Source organism: Lissotriton helveticus, chromosome 7 (assembly GCF_964261635.1).
Source record: "Lissotriton helveticus chromosome 7, aLisHel1.1, whole genome shotgun sequence".
In the NCBI taxonomy this organism is placed as follows: domain Eukaryota; kingdom Metazoa; phylum Chordata; class Amphibia; order Caudata; family Salamandridae; genus Lissotriton; species Lissotriton helveticus.
Genome location: NC_136068.1, coordinates 1,282,391,223 through 1,282,406,684, shown reverse-complemented (window position 1 = coordinate 1,282,406,684; position 15,462 = coordinate 1,282,391,223). Strand labels below are relative to the sequence as shown.

The 15,462-nt window shown below is 45.3% G+C and overlaps 1 protein-coding gene across 7 annotated transcripts in view; it reads right to left on the bottom strand.

Annotated features, from left to right (window-relative positions):
* The window catches only part of SLC25A19 (solute carrier family 25 member 19), a 259,092-nt gene that overhangs the window by 65,623 nt on the left and 178,007 nt on the right, over positions 1–15,462 (bottom strand). The gene's annotated exons all lie outside the window — the stretch shown is intronic.

Genomic DNA, 15,462 nt, shown 5'->3' with positions numbered 1-15,462 from the left:
GAGGAGGGTGGGCGTAAGCCTGTAGTGTCATTCCTACTGGGTCCTTCACGGTTTTTAAAGAAAGTTTGCAGTCTTACTTTCCTGAAGAATTGCATAATCTCAGCTTGAATATTGAACCAGTTAGGTTTTTCAGCAATTACAAATGAGAGACCTCTACTTAGAAGGGCTATATCAGTAGAATTTAGCTGATGTTGGGACAGGTTGAATATTGGTATTGTTTCTGCGTTGGTATTAGTTTCTGATTCCCTGTCTAGTATTGGTAGCCCCATTGGTAGAACCTGTTCCTGGTCTGACATTCCCCCGGGGGGAAGTTGTACCTGGGTTTGGGTCGTGTCTTCCCTCTCCCTCTCCCCCGGGGAGGGTCTGTGTGCCTCTGCTGGCCTCTCCCTAAAAAATGGGGATTTGTGCCAGCGGAGGTACCAGGTCCTTCTGTACCCTCCGAGTCTTCTGATTCTGCTGAGGATTTAATTAAACTAGCCACGCACTGACCAAAATGTTTTTTAGTTTCAGGCGCCAATTTCTACCATAGCGACGAATGCGCTTTTGGAACCCCCTTCTACACTGATTGTGTTTTAACTTGATTAATCTTCTGTAAGTAAGTAGCCCTGCCCGCTTCACTCTAACTATGGCTAATAGCACTTCATAGGTTCTAATAATTACTCTTGTCTCTCGATTTATAAGTTCAAGTAGGACCCTTGCCTACATAGAAGTGAACGAGCGCTACTTGAATTCCTCATTGGAAGACGTAATTCCGATAATTTTTAAAGTAAGTTTCTTGAACTTAGCAGCGAATATGGTTATTTCTTAGCCCCTTAATTCTGCCATACTCGCTCAGAGTTAATGCATGTTTACAGCGACCAAGCCCAACCAATGCCTATATAATTTACATTACCTGCAGATTCTTTGGAAAAAAGCGACACCCAACCAGCTGTATTGTACGAATGACTATCCTTGCCCTACCCACCGGCAAGGTACATTTTAATATTGTGACAAACCAATTACTGAAATGCATGCGCTTACATACAACCTGTATCTGCATGAGCGCCACGCACTAAGGTACATTTTAAAATTGTGACAAACCAATTACGTAAATGCATGCGCTTATATATAACTTGTGTCTGCATAAGCGCCACGCACTAGGGTGAGGTTAAATCACATAACCCCCTTATTATTCCTTCAAAAAACGCATGTATAGTAATAAGCACATGTGCATGCTGTAGAATCCATTTCATTTAATTTATTTTAAGTCTAAATTCTTACCTTCCCGGGAGCACCCAAACAATGGCATATTAAAGCAAACATGTAGGAATGCCAGTAAAGTACACATACAGGAAACAGAGTGTAATTGAAATTCTTGTAGTTTCAGGAGGCTCAACTGTCCTGATGAAGATCTAAAACAATATAGATCGAAACGCCGTCGACCTACCCAAGGAATTTCACTTGTTCTATTGTATATAATTGTTGTGTGTTTTTATCCTTGTAGTTGTGTGACAGTCCGTTCACTTTGTTCACTTATGTCATGTTCTGCACCGTATTATTCACCTGAGCACCTGCAATACAGTATATATATTTATGTATATCGTTAAGAGAAAAGAGTAAAAATAAAAAAACTCTTATCCTTACCTACTACCATTGCTCCCTAGCGACTTATTAAATACTCGCTCTTTTTCCCTCTAAGGACCTCTTACGGCCCACCTCGAACCATTGTTCTTTAAAATTATCGTTCTACCCCAGGTTCTACTGTATGGGGTTCCCTTGTTTATAACAAACATTGTATGCGCAGTGGCTACACTGCAAGGGTATCACTCGCTGAGTGGTTTTTCTTAAAAAAAACATCAAAAAACCCAGTCCCCTTATCTAGATAATGTCTACAAACACAGCTGTTACGTACACAGAAGAATATATCGCCTCAAAACTTTCAGGTCCATCACTGTTTAAAGGTCCCGTAACCAACCCTAGGGCCCCCACAGATACAGCCAGTGAGAAACTAGCTGAACTAGAACATCTAAGGAAAAAACATATACGCACAGAACTTCATGCCCGCATGTTAACAGACTATCTAAGAGCAGAAGTTATCCCAATAGGCCTCCAGGTACGTAACGTACCAGCTATCTTTATCCAAGACCCCAAATTCAAATTAGGCTTCTCACACATAGGAACAACGTGCTCACGCCACTGGATGGTGTTGGGCATCGACACCGCCCTTGAACATAGCAAAAAAGAGCTAGAAGAAATTGCAGCTCTAGAACAAGCAATTCGAGATTTGGATTGTCTAGCTGACGCCAAATCAGCTTTAGAGAAAATAGATCGCACTATTAAGGATTTTGAGAGCTTCGAGCACCATAAAAAAACAACTAAAGTTTCAAAAGACATCAACCAATATAACAAAGAAAAAACCTACCCGTACCTTCGGGAAGATTTTTTTACTGCGGGTCCCCCAGACCAGCAAAGAGTCCCTGCTGGTTCGTGGGGCCGGTTTAGAAACCGAGCACCAGTAACTTTCTCTGAATCCTCAGCAGAATCAGAAGACTCGGAGGGTACAGAAGGACCTGGTACCTCCGCTGGCACAAATCCCCATTTTTTAGGGAGAGGCCAGCAGAGGCACACAGACCCTCCCCGGGGGAGAGGGAGAGGGAAGACACGACCCAAACCCAGGTACAACTTCCCCCCGGGGGAACGTCAGACCAGGAACAGGTTCTACCAATGGGGCTACCAATACTAGACAGGGAATCAGAAACTAATACCAACGCAGAAACAATTCCAATATTCAACCTGTCCCAACATCAGCTAAATTCTACTGATATAGCCCTTCTAAGTAGAGGTCTCATTTGTAATTGCTGAAAAACCTAACTGGTTCAATATTCAAGCTGAGATTATGCAATTCTTCAGGAAAGTAAGACTGCAAACTTTCTTTAAAAACCGTGAAGGACCCAGTAGGAATGACACTACAGGCTTACGCCCACCCTCCTCTTTCCGTCCAACTAGTGGAACCATGCCACCAGAAGTAATTACCTTCGAACACCTAGTGTTACGTGATCCGGACAAAATAAAGGACAGTTATAGATTCACACCCTACAACATCAGTAAGGAAGAAAGGAACAGTCTGATCACACTCAAACAAAACCAAGACATTGTCATAAAACCGTGTGACAAGGGCGGTGGTATAGCCATCCAAGACCGCACCTCCTATGAAAACGAAATCTTACGCCAGATCAACAACAAAGATCACTACGAACAACTAAGAGGCAATCCCATTAAAAGTATAAGTGAAACAATCCTTAATGTCACCCAAGAAGCACTTGAATCAGGTTTTCTGAGTAAGAATGAATTCCTATTCCTTAACAATAAAAATCCACGTACCCCTGTGCTTTACACACTGCCTAAAGTTCACAAGGATATGGAACACCCCCCTGGGAGACCTATACTCTCAGGTTGTGGGTCTGTTGTAGAACCCCTGGGAAAATACATCGATTTCTTCATCCGCGACATGGTCCAAGACACTGCAACGTATGTTAAGGATACCACACACCTGATCAATCTCATTGAGACACACCCATTCCGTCCTGATAGTGAAATCTTAGTGACTCTAGACATAGAGTCACTTTATACCAATATCCCCCAAGAGAAAGGAATCAATGTAATCAAGAGGCATCTGGACAACCGCCCGGCACCACATCAAGTCCCCACGGAATTTATAATTAAGCTCCTGGAAATAGCCCTGACCAAAAACTATTTTTTATTTAAAGACACATTCTATAGACAGTGTAAGGGCACTTCCATGGGGGCGATTTTTGCCCCCAATTTTGCGATTCTTTTCGTGGATGACATAGAAACTAACATCATTCTTAACAACACAAACCCATTTCGCAATCAAATAAAATCATGGCATCGATACATCGATGATGTCCTTATGATCTGGAGTGGTGATGAAAAATCACTAAATAATTTCTGTAGATGGTTAAATACCAACCAAACTGACCTTAAATTCACCCACTCATATAATAGACATCAAATCGACTACCTAGATGTGACCATTAAATGCGAAGAAGACCAATTATACACCACACTGTTCCGCAAACCTACGGAACGCAATACTCTCCTGCAATACCATAGTGCACACCCCAGGGCTCTGAGGGATGGCTTGCCCTATGGACAATTCCTGAGAATCAGGAGAAATTGTAAATATAAAGCAGATTTTTTTACTGAAGCAGAAATTCTCTGCAAAAAACTAACTGCAAGAGGCTACCCACGAAAACTGGTAAGAAGGGCGATGAAAAGGGCCTGGTACACACACAGAGAATGTTTACTTGAACCTCAGCCTAAAAAAACCCTATCTAAGATTACATGTGTCACCACCTTTAATACAGCCAGTAACAAACTCACTAAAATGATTAAGAAACACTGGAATGTATTGGATCCCTTAGAGTTAAACACCGGGCTCCCCCTGTTTTCATTTAAACGTGGTCGTAATCTGAAGGACCATCTAGTAAGAGCAGCCAGCAACCCAATAGCTAATAATACAATTGAAACTAGGTTGAATCTCCCACCAGTGCTAGGGCATTTTAAGTGTAACAAGTGCATGGCATGCGAATTCACCACCAACACTAAAGTATTCGAGTATGGAAGTTGTAAGCACAATCTTAATTTTTTCACCAATTGTAATTCAAAGAATGTGATTTACAGTATTGAGTGCCCATGCAAACTACTATACATCGGACAGACGACCCAACAGATAAAGACCAGAATATCTCAGCACAGGAGCAGGATCCGTTGTAAAGTAACAACAGCTCCGTTGGTGGAACACTACCTCGAACTGGGACATTCTGAAAATGAAATAAAGTGGCAGGTTATTGACAAACTGGTGCCTAATGCCAGAGGAGGCAATCAACAAACAATACTAAATCGCCTGGAATGCAAATGGATTTTCTTTTGTAAAACAATTGAGAAAGGACTCAACACTCTCGATGAGTGGAACACGTGCACCTGAATCAGAACCTATGGATATTGTTATGGGATATTGTTATGTGAATTCATTTAGCAATATACACTAACTAGTCACTGCTTAAGGTTCCATTTTCTGTAAAGCTACAACTGAATACTGTTCCGAAAATTTTCTAAAATGTTTTACTCTAACGTTGGATTAGCCTGGTTGCTTCAAGTAATATGTTAAGTTTCCATTAAGAATGTTTTAATCACTGCGCAACTAGCTTATTCGCAACTCTTTCCACGCATGTGCCCAATTCCAACACTAATCACGAACGCATGCTCCCATTATTCCTCAACGCGCATGCTCCCCCCAGATACGCTTCCGGGTTTGCGCGCGCAATAACCTCAACACGCTATTAATGGAGTTATGGACGCTCGCCTGATTGTGAGCTACTGCGAAAGAGGTACTCGGACCCCCTTCTCCTGCCACACAGAACTACGACGATTCAGTAAGTGTAGCGCCGACCACACGGTTACGCCCACCGTGTTGGTTTTAATTAAACTAGCCACGCACTGACCAAAATGTTTTTTAGTTTCAGGCGCCAATTTCTACCATAGCGACGAATGCGCTTTTGGAACCCCCTTCTACACTGATTGTGTTTTAACTTGATTAATCTTCTGTAAGTAAGTAGCCCTGCCCGCTTCACTCTAACTATGGCTAATAGCACTTCATAGGTTCTAATAATTACTCTTGTCTCTCAATTTATAAGTTCAAGTAGGACCCTTGCCTACATAGAAGTGAACGAGCGCTACTTGAATTCCTCATTGGAAGACGTAATTCCGATAATTTTTAAAGTAAGTTTCTTGAACTTAGCAGCGAATATGGTTATTTCTTAGCCCCTTAATTCTGCCATACTCGCTCAGAGTTAATGCATGTTTACAGCGACCAAGCCCAACCAATGCCTATATAATTTACATTACCTGCAGATTCTTTGGAAAAAAGCGACACCCAACCAGCTGTATTGTACGAATGACTATCCTTGCCCTACCCACCGGCAAGGTACATTTTAATATTGTGACAAACCAATTACTGAAATGCATGCGCTTACATACAACCTGTATCTGCATGAGCGCCAGGCACTAAGGTACATTTTAAAATTGTGACAAACCAATTACGTAAATGCATGCGCTTATATATAACTTGTGTCTGCATAAGCGCCACGCACTAGGGTGAGGTTAAATCACATAACCCCCTTATTATTCCTTCAAAAAACGCATGTATAGTAATAAGCACATGTGCATGCTGTAGAATCCATTTCATTTAATTTATTTTAAGTCTAAATTCTTACCTTCCCGGGAGCACCCAAACAATGGCATATTAAAGCAAACATGTAGGAATGCCAGTAAAGTACACATACAGGAAACAGAGTGTAATTGAAATTCTTGTAGTTTCAGGAGGCTCAACTGTCCTGATGAAGATCTAAAACAATATAGATCGAAACGCCGTCGACCTACCCAAGGAATTTCACTTGTTCTATTGTATATAATTGTTGTGTGTTTTTATCCTTGTTGTTGTGTGACAGTCCGTTCACTTTGTTCACTTATGTCACGTTCTGCACCGTATTATTCACCTGAGCACCTGCAATACAGTATATATATTTATGTATATCGTTAAGAGAAAAGAGTAAAAATAAAAAAACTCTTATCCTTACCTACTACCATTGCTCCCTAGCGACTTATTAAATACTCGCTCTTTTTCCCTCTAAGGACCTCTTACGGCCCACCTCGAACCATTGTTCTTTAAAATTATCGTTCTACCCCAGGTTCTACTGTATGGGGTTCCCTTGTTTATAACAAACAAGCTTGTCGCCTCAACATGACGCTAGTGTTAATCCCCCTAGCCGCTGTATCTGCCACATCAAGTGCACACATTATTGCAGCGTTTGAGATAAGCTTTCCCTCTTGTATGAGCATTTCGGCTGCTTCCTTAAACTCATCAGGTAGGTGTTGAAGGAGGTGTTCTAGGGTGTCGTAATGCGCCCTATCGTATCGTGACAATAGTGCCTGTGTGTTTGCAATACGCCATACATTGGCAGCCTGCGCCGCCACCCTCTTGCCGGATGCCTCAAGCACTTTCGACTCCTTGTCTGGGGGAGGAGCTTCACCCGTGGTTTGGGAGTTTGCCCTCTTGCGGGCATTGGCGACCACCAACGAGTCCAGAGGCAACTGTCCTCGAATATATGCAGGATCTCCAGGTGCTGGCCTGTATTTTTTCTCGATACGTGGGTTCACCACTCTCGCCCTGGTAGGTTCCTTAAAGATCTCTGGGGCATGTTTAAGGACACCTTTAAGCATAGGAAGTATTTTAACTGTTCTTTGTGAGACAGAGAAAGTGTCAAACAAAAAGTCTTCCTCCACCGGGTCAGCATGCATGTCACATTATGATTTGCTGCTGCCCGTTCGATTAAAGCATTAAATGCTGCAGAATCCTCTGTTGGAGATGTACGTGCCCCAAAACCCTGTGGATCTTGTACCACCTGATGTCCACCTTGGTCCCCAGTGTCGTCATATGAGTCCTGCTGAACATCAGGGTCATTGTCAACTGGGAAATTGTATTGGTCCTCTTGTTCATCATCCTCTCCTCCTGATTGGTTGGGGGAAGGTGATGGACTCCTTCTCGGTGGTGGCAGAATAGGCTCAATAAGGGAAGGAATGTCCTGTGCTGGCCTCTTCTTCTTCAGTGGAATAACATAGGATTCCAGTGGTTGGGAAGTGATTTTCCTCTTATAAAGGGTCAATTTCCCTGTTTGGGCATCGATGCAATGCTCAGATTGGTCTTCTGAGGCTTGATATTGATCCGAGTGGCTCTTTGGCGTCGACGGATCCGACGGTTTTGGCACCGACGTTGTTGCAAATGCCTTTGGGGCCACCTTCGGTGGCAGAGTGTAAAGAAGCTTGCTCGAGGACTTCGGAGGTGTGTTCACCGATTTTGGAGCCGATGGTGTGGAAGCCGTGGACGACAAAGTCTTCTCCCGAATACGTTTCAGGGAGTCGGTGACCTGCTTTGTGAAGGAGGTAGAGGGTTTTGTAACCGACGGCCGATGTTCGGTGGCGTCGGAGTCCCTTGGTGTCGACGGTATTTGCGTCGACGAATTTTCGGCTGCAATGTGTCGCGGCTCCGTTGAAGGCTTTGGCGCCGACGCCGTTGCTGCAGATCCGGCATCCTTGTGCCGATGCATTGAGCCCGCGGCCTTTGGGTCGTGGCTTTTAGTCGACTTTGGGTCGACTGGTCGTTTACTTGACGGCGCCGTAGTAGCGTCCGAAGGCGTGTCAAGAGTTTTAGATGACCGCGCCGGAGCAACCGTGGTCGACGCCTGATGGACGGACTTCTTGGAGGAGGGTTCCTTGTGCACCCTCTGCGGCGCTGTCGACTCAACAGCCTTCTTCAACTTTTGTGGGCCGGAGGGCGACGGAGTCGATGAAGGAGCAGGCTTCGATATTTTTTGTAGGACGTCGGCCATTTTAGGTTTTGTCGATTCCGTAGGTTTCGGTTTCGATTTCGGCTGGACGTCGGCCATCTTGGGTGCCGTAGAATCCGAAGGTTTCGGTTTCGATACGGGCAATGGCGGCTCCGCTTGAGTGTCCGTGGCCGGGCCAGAAGGCGGGGCCGGGGATAGCGGTGCAGGGTCGTGGGTAAGGCCGAGTGGCGATCCCGTGACCTGAGCCTGAATAATGTAGACTTCGGGGCATAGCTCCTCCTCTGAGCTATCTTCCGCGGCCCCATAAACTTCTTCGTCGTCCCCTACCTCCTCGACGTATTCAAGGTCTTGGGCCTGTCCTTCGATGTATTCCTCTGGATCGGCCTGGACCTCCGTCGACGGTGGCGAAATCTGGAGATGATGGCTATCGCCTTCCTCCGCGGGGTCGTCGAATATGTTGTCGGGTGCCGGTGTCGCTCCCTGGGCCTCCAGGCGCGCCGCGCGCCGATGCTTGAGCGTCTTCTTGGACCTGAACTGAGAGCAGGCCATGCAGTTTTCCTCGTTGTGGTCCGGCGACAGGCATTTATTACAGACCGGATGCACATCGATGTGTGGATATTTGGATCCACAGACGGGGCAGAACTTGAACGGGCTCCGCTCCATGTTAAGTTCGTCGGGTCTTGCTGCGACGAGAGGGCCTCGATGTCCGAGGAGTTACTTGACTCCGTAGATTTCCGGCTCAGAGAGTCGGACGACGCTCGAGACCGTACGCAAACAATACCGACGCAGGTAACGAAGGCCTTTTGGCCTTAAGATCAAAGTTTATCGGTTCCGACACGGAGACGTCGAAACCACATCCGAACCCAATGGCGGAAAAAAACAATCTGGGGATGGAGTCGATGCCCATGCGCACTGTAGTCCAGGGGAGGAGCCACCTATCTCGTGATACTAAGAAAGACCCTTCCAGGACAACAATGTGCAATCATCCGGACCCAACACTAGGCGGCGATCTATGCATAAGATATGAATTTAGCAGCCCACATGCCTCGAACAGGGTGGGCTTTGGTCCCCAATATTGTAAATTGGTGAGAGTCCTCTATTCCAGCTCATCAGCCAGGATCCTTGTGAACGGGGCATTGTCGGATGCCTTCCCTTCGAAAGAGTGTCGGGCCTCCGCCTTAACCCGGCTAAATCCAACCTAGGGCCTCTTCACACGTCGCATGAAAGTGTGTACTGGCATTCTCTTGAGGAGACTTTCCTTCAAATGCCTTGGTAAATGGGTAGCCCTTCTCCCAGAGCTGAGCTGGTCCCTAAATGTTGGCCTGCTGTTCAAGATTGTTAAGGACGACCTTCGTCCCTGGCAGTCTCTTCTGCTTAACCCCCTCAATAGGATCGCCTTATTCAAAATGATGGTCTTGCCACGCCTCCTATATGTACTTCAAAATCTCCTGCTTCACCTCCTCCGCAGCTGGTTCCGTGGGTTGGCTGGAATAATCACCACTTTCCTCTCGGGTGGCTCAAGATCGCGTCTGGCCCTTGTGCACTGTCACCAGCCCCCATATGATAGTGGGAAGGGAATCACAAACCCCTTTTTGTACTATCTGGCCACACAACTGTTGGTAATCCACGATTGGTTCAATGAGGGATGGTCAGACCCCACCTATCGGTTGGAGCTGGAAGGCCTCTGACTCTCCAGGGTTCAAGCCATACTATATGGGGCTCTCATACCCTCCACTTTACCAGCAATCACTCGAACGGTCTTCCTTGCATGGCGGTCCGTGCTGCGACACACTCAACGGGAAGTCAAACTCACACTGCAGACGCCCCTATGGCGTAGAACCTGGTTGAGGGAGGACTGGGCATTAGAGGACTTTTAGCAATGGGACCTAATTGATGTCACCCACTTGGGAGATGTGTGGAAGGGCGAGAATCTGGTCTCCTTCCAAACACTACAGCAAACATACGCCGTGCACGCTACTCAGTTCTACAGATACCTCCAACTACAACACGCCCTTACCACCCATATCCCTAACCATGCAACGTTCCCGGAGTTTAGTCCACTGGAGGGCAAAGCTCCTTATTGGGACCCTGGGGGAAAGAGGGAATATCCCAGATCTACAGGTCCTTGATAAACAACACCCTGTCCTTCCTTGACCCCCTCAAATCCCGCTGGGAGCAATGGGTTGGTCCCCTAGAGGAGGAAGATTGGAGAGACGCAATGATGGCCCCAGGGAACTAACCATTTCAGCTAGGCTCCACCTCATTCAAATTCATTACCTCCATAGTGCATATCTTACTCCAGTGCGGTTGTACAGGGCTGGGTTCCTCCAGTCCCCACAGTGCCCTCGATGTGCGGCAAACCCAGCATACTTTTACCACATGGTCTGGTCCTGTGTCCCCCTCTCCAAATACTGCCCGTCAATTGTAACCGAGATGAGTGACATTCTGGGCCGGACAGTCCCCCTCAGTGCCCTTGCCCTTCTTCTGGGGGGGATGGATAGGCTGGATGACTACCGTACTGACAAGCTGCTCCTAGGAACTGACATAATGGTGGCGAAGAGAGACACTGCAGCGTCATGGAAAACTTCGACAGCTCCCTCAATTGCGAAATGGCGACGGGGGTACATTAATGTGCCACCCAAAAAAAGGCTGTGTATGAAGCGAGAAGTTGTCCTGTCAAGCATGGATGCATAGGGAGCAAATAGATAGGTTTAACGGACTGAGTTATTATACATGTGGGGTGGGATTTTCTTATTTCAACGTATACACTGGAAGATCAGCCCCGGGGCTCTCGAGGGAATGTATTAAACTGTCTTCTATGTTGCAGTGACACTCGGTTTTGTTTACTGGTAAAATCTAATGAAATTGTTTCTAAAAAAAAAAATGGCTGAAAATGTCAGAGGAAGATGGTGGATGGTCCTCTCCCGGCCACCAACAGTATTTTCAGGTAGCTTTTGGGGAACATATTCATGGTCTAGTTTCTGTTGCTGGCGATTTTAATACCCGATCGATCTATGAAATTGGCTTGGGGATAAAAGAAAGTGTCTGCTTTTCCAGATTTGATCCTACTTCAAGAGGGTTCGATTTAAGGTAATACAGGATGGCAGGTCTATTTGGAAAGACTGGGGGGAAAATGTGTTTTCAGTCCAATCCACTCATATGTATTTCTATATAGAAAATATCTTCCTGCCTATTTTAAACATAACAAACAATGGCATATATTGGGCATCAAAATGTAATTTGTAAAGTGGCAGATTCAATTAGTATTATGAAATTATACACTTGCTTCAACTAGCTCTGCTCAGCATGATCTGGAGAAACTGGCAAAAAAATAGTCTAATTTGTTGGGGCAGGAAATAAACGGTCCCTTGATAGTCCCGGCCTTCCCAATATCTTCCACTTATTTAATATAGGCAGGGCGCAAGCTACGCCAATACAAAGACAATAGCTTTGCTTTATTACACACCTGAGTGATTAGCAAAGTGGGCTGGGGCAAAGATGGGGGGGAATAGGCTGCCCTAGGTGTTGGAAGCTGGCGGAAAATAATGCCCAATGTTTGCAAGTTGCCCCCAAATTTAAAGTTTATTGGAAGGATATTTGTCACTGGCTTTCTTATAAACTCAGGAGTCGGATGGAATTTGATATTTGTACATTATGCTTTCCATAAAATTGAAGACACCTCTGAGTATCATGCCAGCTCTCTTTCTCTCCATCATTGCTGGTAGGATTTGTCAGGCACGTGATTGGAGAAATTAGTTTCCAGCCACCTTTGATAACTGGTTAGTCACAATGCAGTACTATTATGAATTTGAGGCGGCTGTAGTGAAAATGAAAGTGAACAGGGAACATTTAAGGTTGCTTAATACCTGGGGACGGTTATTTCAATGCAGTTCTTTTTTAATGAATTTCTATTCATCAAAATGAACAAAATCCACCAAAAGGTTCCAGAGATATAAATTATTCAGCAAATAATAAAATGCTGATTTGTATTCAAATTACAAACAAGCATTGGCCACTACAGCAGTTGACAAAACTTTTGTAAAGTTGTGTTTGGTTACTCCGGCCAAATTTGGGTGATCAACTCCAACGCAAGTCACAGGGGCCAATAAGATTTGGCAGGAAAGTTACCCTTGCAGTCAAAGGAGTCTCCTGTCCAGTTCCAGGCTCATTAGGCGAACCATCATAGACTTCAAAGGAGTGGTCTTGATCCCAGGGATAGAGGATGCTGAAGAAGCTGCAAGATGCTGATCTGGTAACGGGGGCTTCTTGGGCCACCCCTAGGTCCACAAACACAGTGAGGGGACTTTGGTCACAGAGGTCGATGTTCCTTGAAGTTCCCTTTAACTGAGGCTAGTGTCTGTCTTGTGCGGCCAAACTGCACTCCAACTCCCCTAGGTCCAGCGGACTTGGGTGCAACTTTTGTGTGTCAAGACTCAATCGTCCCGGCTGCACTTCGGTGGTCAGCAGCAGTCACGCAATTGTGCCTAACACCTTGCCAAGCCATGGTTCCTTTTTGGCCATGTAGCTGTAACAGGAAGTCAGCCAGCTGACTCTTTAAGTCACCACTTCAGTCTAGAACTTATGGACAACTTTTCCTTGAGAAGGGCACCACAGGCACAGTCCTCTCTTTGCTAGTCCAAGGAACAGAAAGGGCAGTCCAGTCTTTGGTGCAGCCTTTCCTTGCTGGGTCCAGGGAACACTCTCCAGTGTACTCTCTCCAGTGCAGACATGATCTGAGGTCTGGGTGCCACTTTTGTTTACCACAACTTACCCTTACAGGTTGAGGTGACTACTAGCCAGTGAGCTACCAGGTCACCTCTTGCCTGAAGACAACTTGCTATCCCAGATTGCAATATTCTGCCCACTTCCAAGATGGCAGAACCCTTCTCTTTGTGTGTGGAGCTTGGTAGCCCAGCTTAGTGGAACCAGCCGGGCTGTGAAGGATGGGCTTCCACACAGCCTCAGCAAGATCTACAGGTGCCCATCACTAGGTGTTAGGGACCCAAGAAAAAGGTAAAGCATGCCAGAGAGCATCTATGTGTTAAAAAAAAGGAAATATTGCACTGTCCATGGATGGTCTAAAGCAAATCACCTATGGGCAAAAGTCTGCATTAGAAAGGACTAGCGCCACTAAAATAACTTGGTTATTAGGTGCTCTGGTTCTCTCAAGACGATACCATCAAGGTCATTGACAATGCCCTTGATGGAATTTCAATACCTCAAAAGCTTTTCTAATTGCATTTGCAGAGCTGGCCCTGAAACAAAACCACTTCGAGTTTGAAGGGGACTTTAAAGGTTTGAAGGAACACAAAAGGGGCCTGCCATTGTTCTGGTAATCAGTTTGACAGACAGAGGGAAACAGTGGGCAAGCCACATTTTCTGTGGGTGTGTATCCTACTTAAAAGATACAAAGCATCTCTTAAACTTGTTAAAAAAGATAAATGTTGATCCAGAGACCAGTCTCCTGGACAGTCTTGACATACAAAGCCTCTATACCAACCTCCCTCAAGGTGTTGTGGTTGCTTTGCAACAGCCAAAAAATGGTAGCAGAAAGACAGAGATTGCATCAGTTTGAACACTACATTTTTGACAGTAAATGATTGCATTAAATTAGTGTTATTGAAAAGTCTTACCCTGAAGTATTTAAATATTGCTTTATATTGTATTTTATTCCATATTTTAACTTTATGGCAGGTTATTGTGAATTGTAATAAACAATAAGGTGATGGATGAAATGTTTGAATTAATCATACTCACCTGCAAACTTTCTGGGAGCATTCCAAATCATTGTTTTTGCACACTATGCCACTCTATTCAGAGACCTGCAATATGCAAATCAGTCTTGGTGCTGCTCCAGTAGGAACAGTTCAGCCCAAAGTAATGCCATGCTGGGTCTCCTCCAGAAGGGAACACAAGCAACACCAGACAGGTTTCAGCCCATATCAGTGAGGTGTCCATTTTGTGTGCGTGTGTGTGTTTGGGGGTGGGGTGAGGGAATAGATCTGAAGAATTTTAAAATGTAGGAATCTCTGGCCAATCCAAAAATGCCACAGCATTTTCCATGCAAATGCACAGCACCCTAGGAATTTCTAAGACAACACATTCAAGATTTGGTCAGTTGCAGATTTCTCAAAATACGCTACTCTCCTCCTGACACAGCAAACTGGTTCCTGTCCTTCAAACCTTTAACAAGCATTTACAATGCAATGATCTCGGCAATATTATAAGTAGAGCTATTGGCATTGCTCATTATTTTTTTTTTGTATCCCTAAATAAATGGCATTGTCATTTATATTGGCAATAGCTTAATTGCTTGCATATGCGAGACCTATTGCATTAGCAGAGAGAGAGTGAGGTAGTGAGATAGAGAGAGAGAGTGAGGTAGTGAGATAGAGAGAGAGAGTGTGAGGTAGTGAAATAGAGAGAGAGTGAGGTAGTGAGAGAGAGAGTGAGGTAGATAGAGAGTGAGGTAGTGAGAGACCGAGAGAGTGAGGTAGTGAAAGAGTGAGGTAGTGAGGGAGAGGGATGTTCTGAGGTAGTGAGATAGAAACAGAGAGTGAGGTTGTGATGTAGTGAGATAGAGAGAGAGTGAGGTAGTGAAAGAGAGTGAAAGTGAGTTAGTGAGATAGAAAGAGAGAGAGTGAGGTAGTGAGATAGAGCAAGAGTGAGGTAGTGAGTTAGAGAGAGAGAGTGAAGTTGTGAGGTAGTGAGAGATGTAGTGAGAGAGTTCCACTTTGTGGGGCTCATCAAATATCGGTCACATTTTAAGATTCGCATTACTGTTCCATCCTGAATGATCCGTACCTTATAGCGAGTATTTCAGGCTCAAGATCCAGAAAGCGCCCCCATCAAATGTCCGCCCTAAGATTGATGACCCCCTCGCACAACCCTGGAGGCAGATGCGACCGAGCAGGGTGGAACCAGGGGAAGCGGGCCAAGGAGCAGGGAGAATAAACAGGGGGAGGGAGGGCCGTACACGGAGAAAGGAGGGCGCGTGGAGAGGGAGAGATACGTGAGGGGGAAAAGAGGAGAGAAATGATGAGGGAAGTAAGGGCAA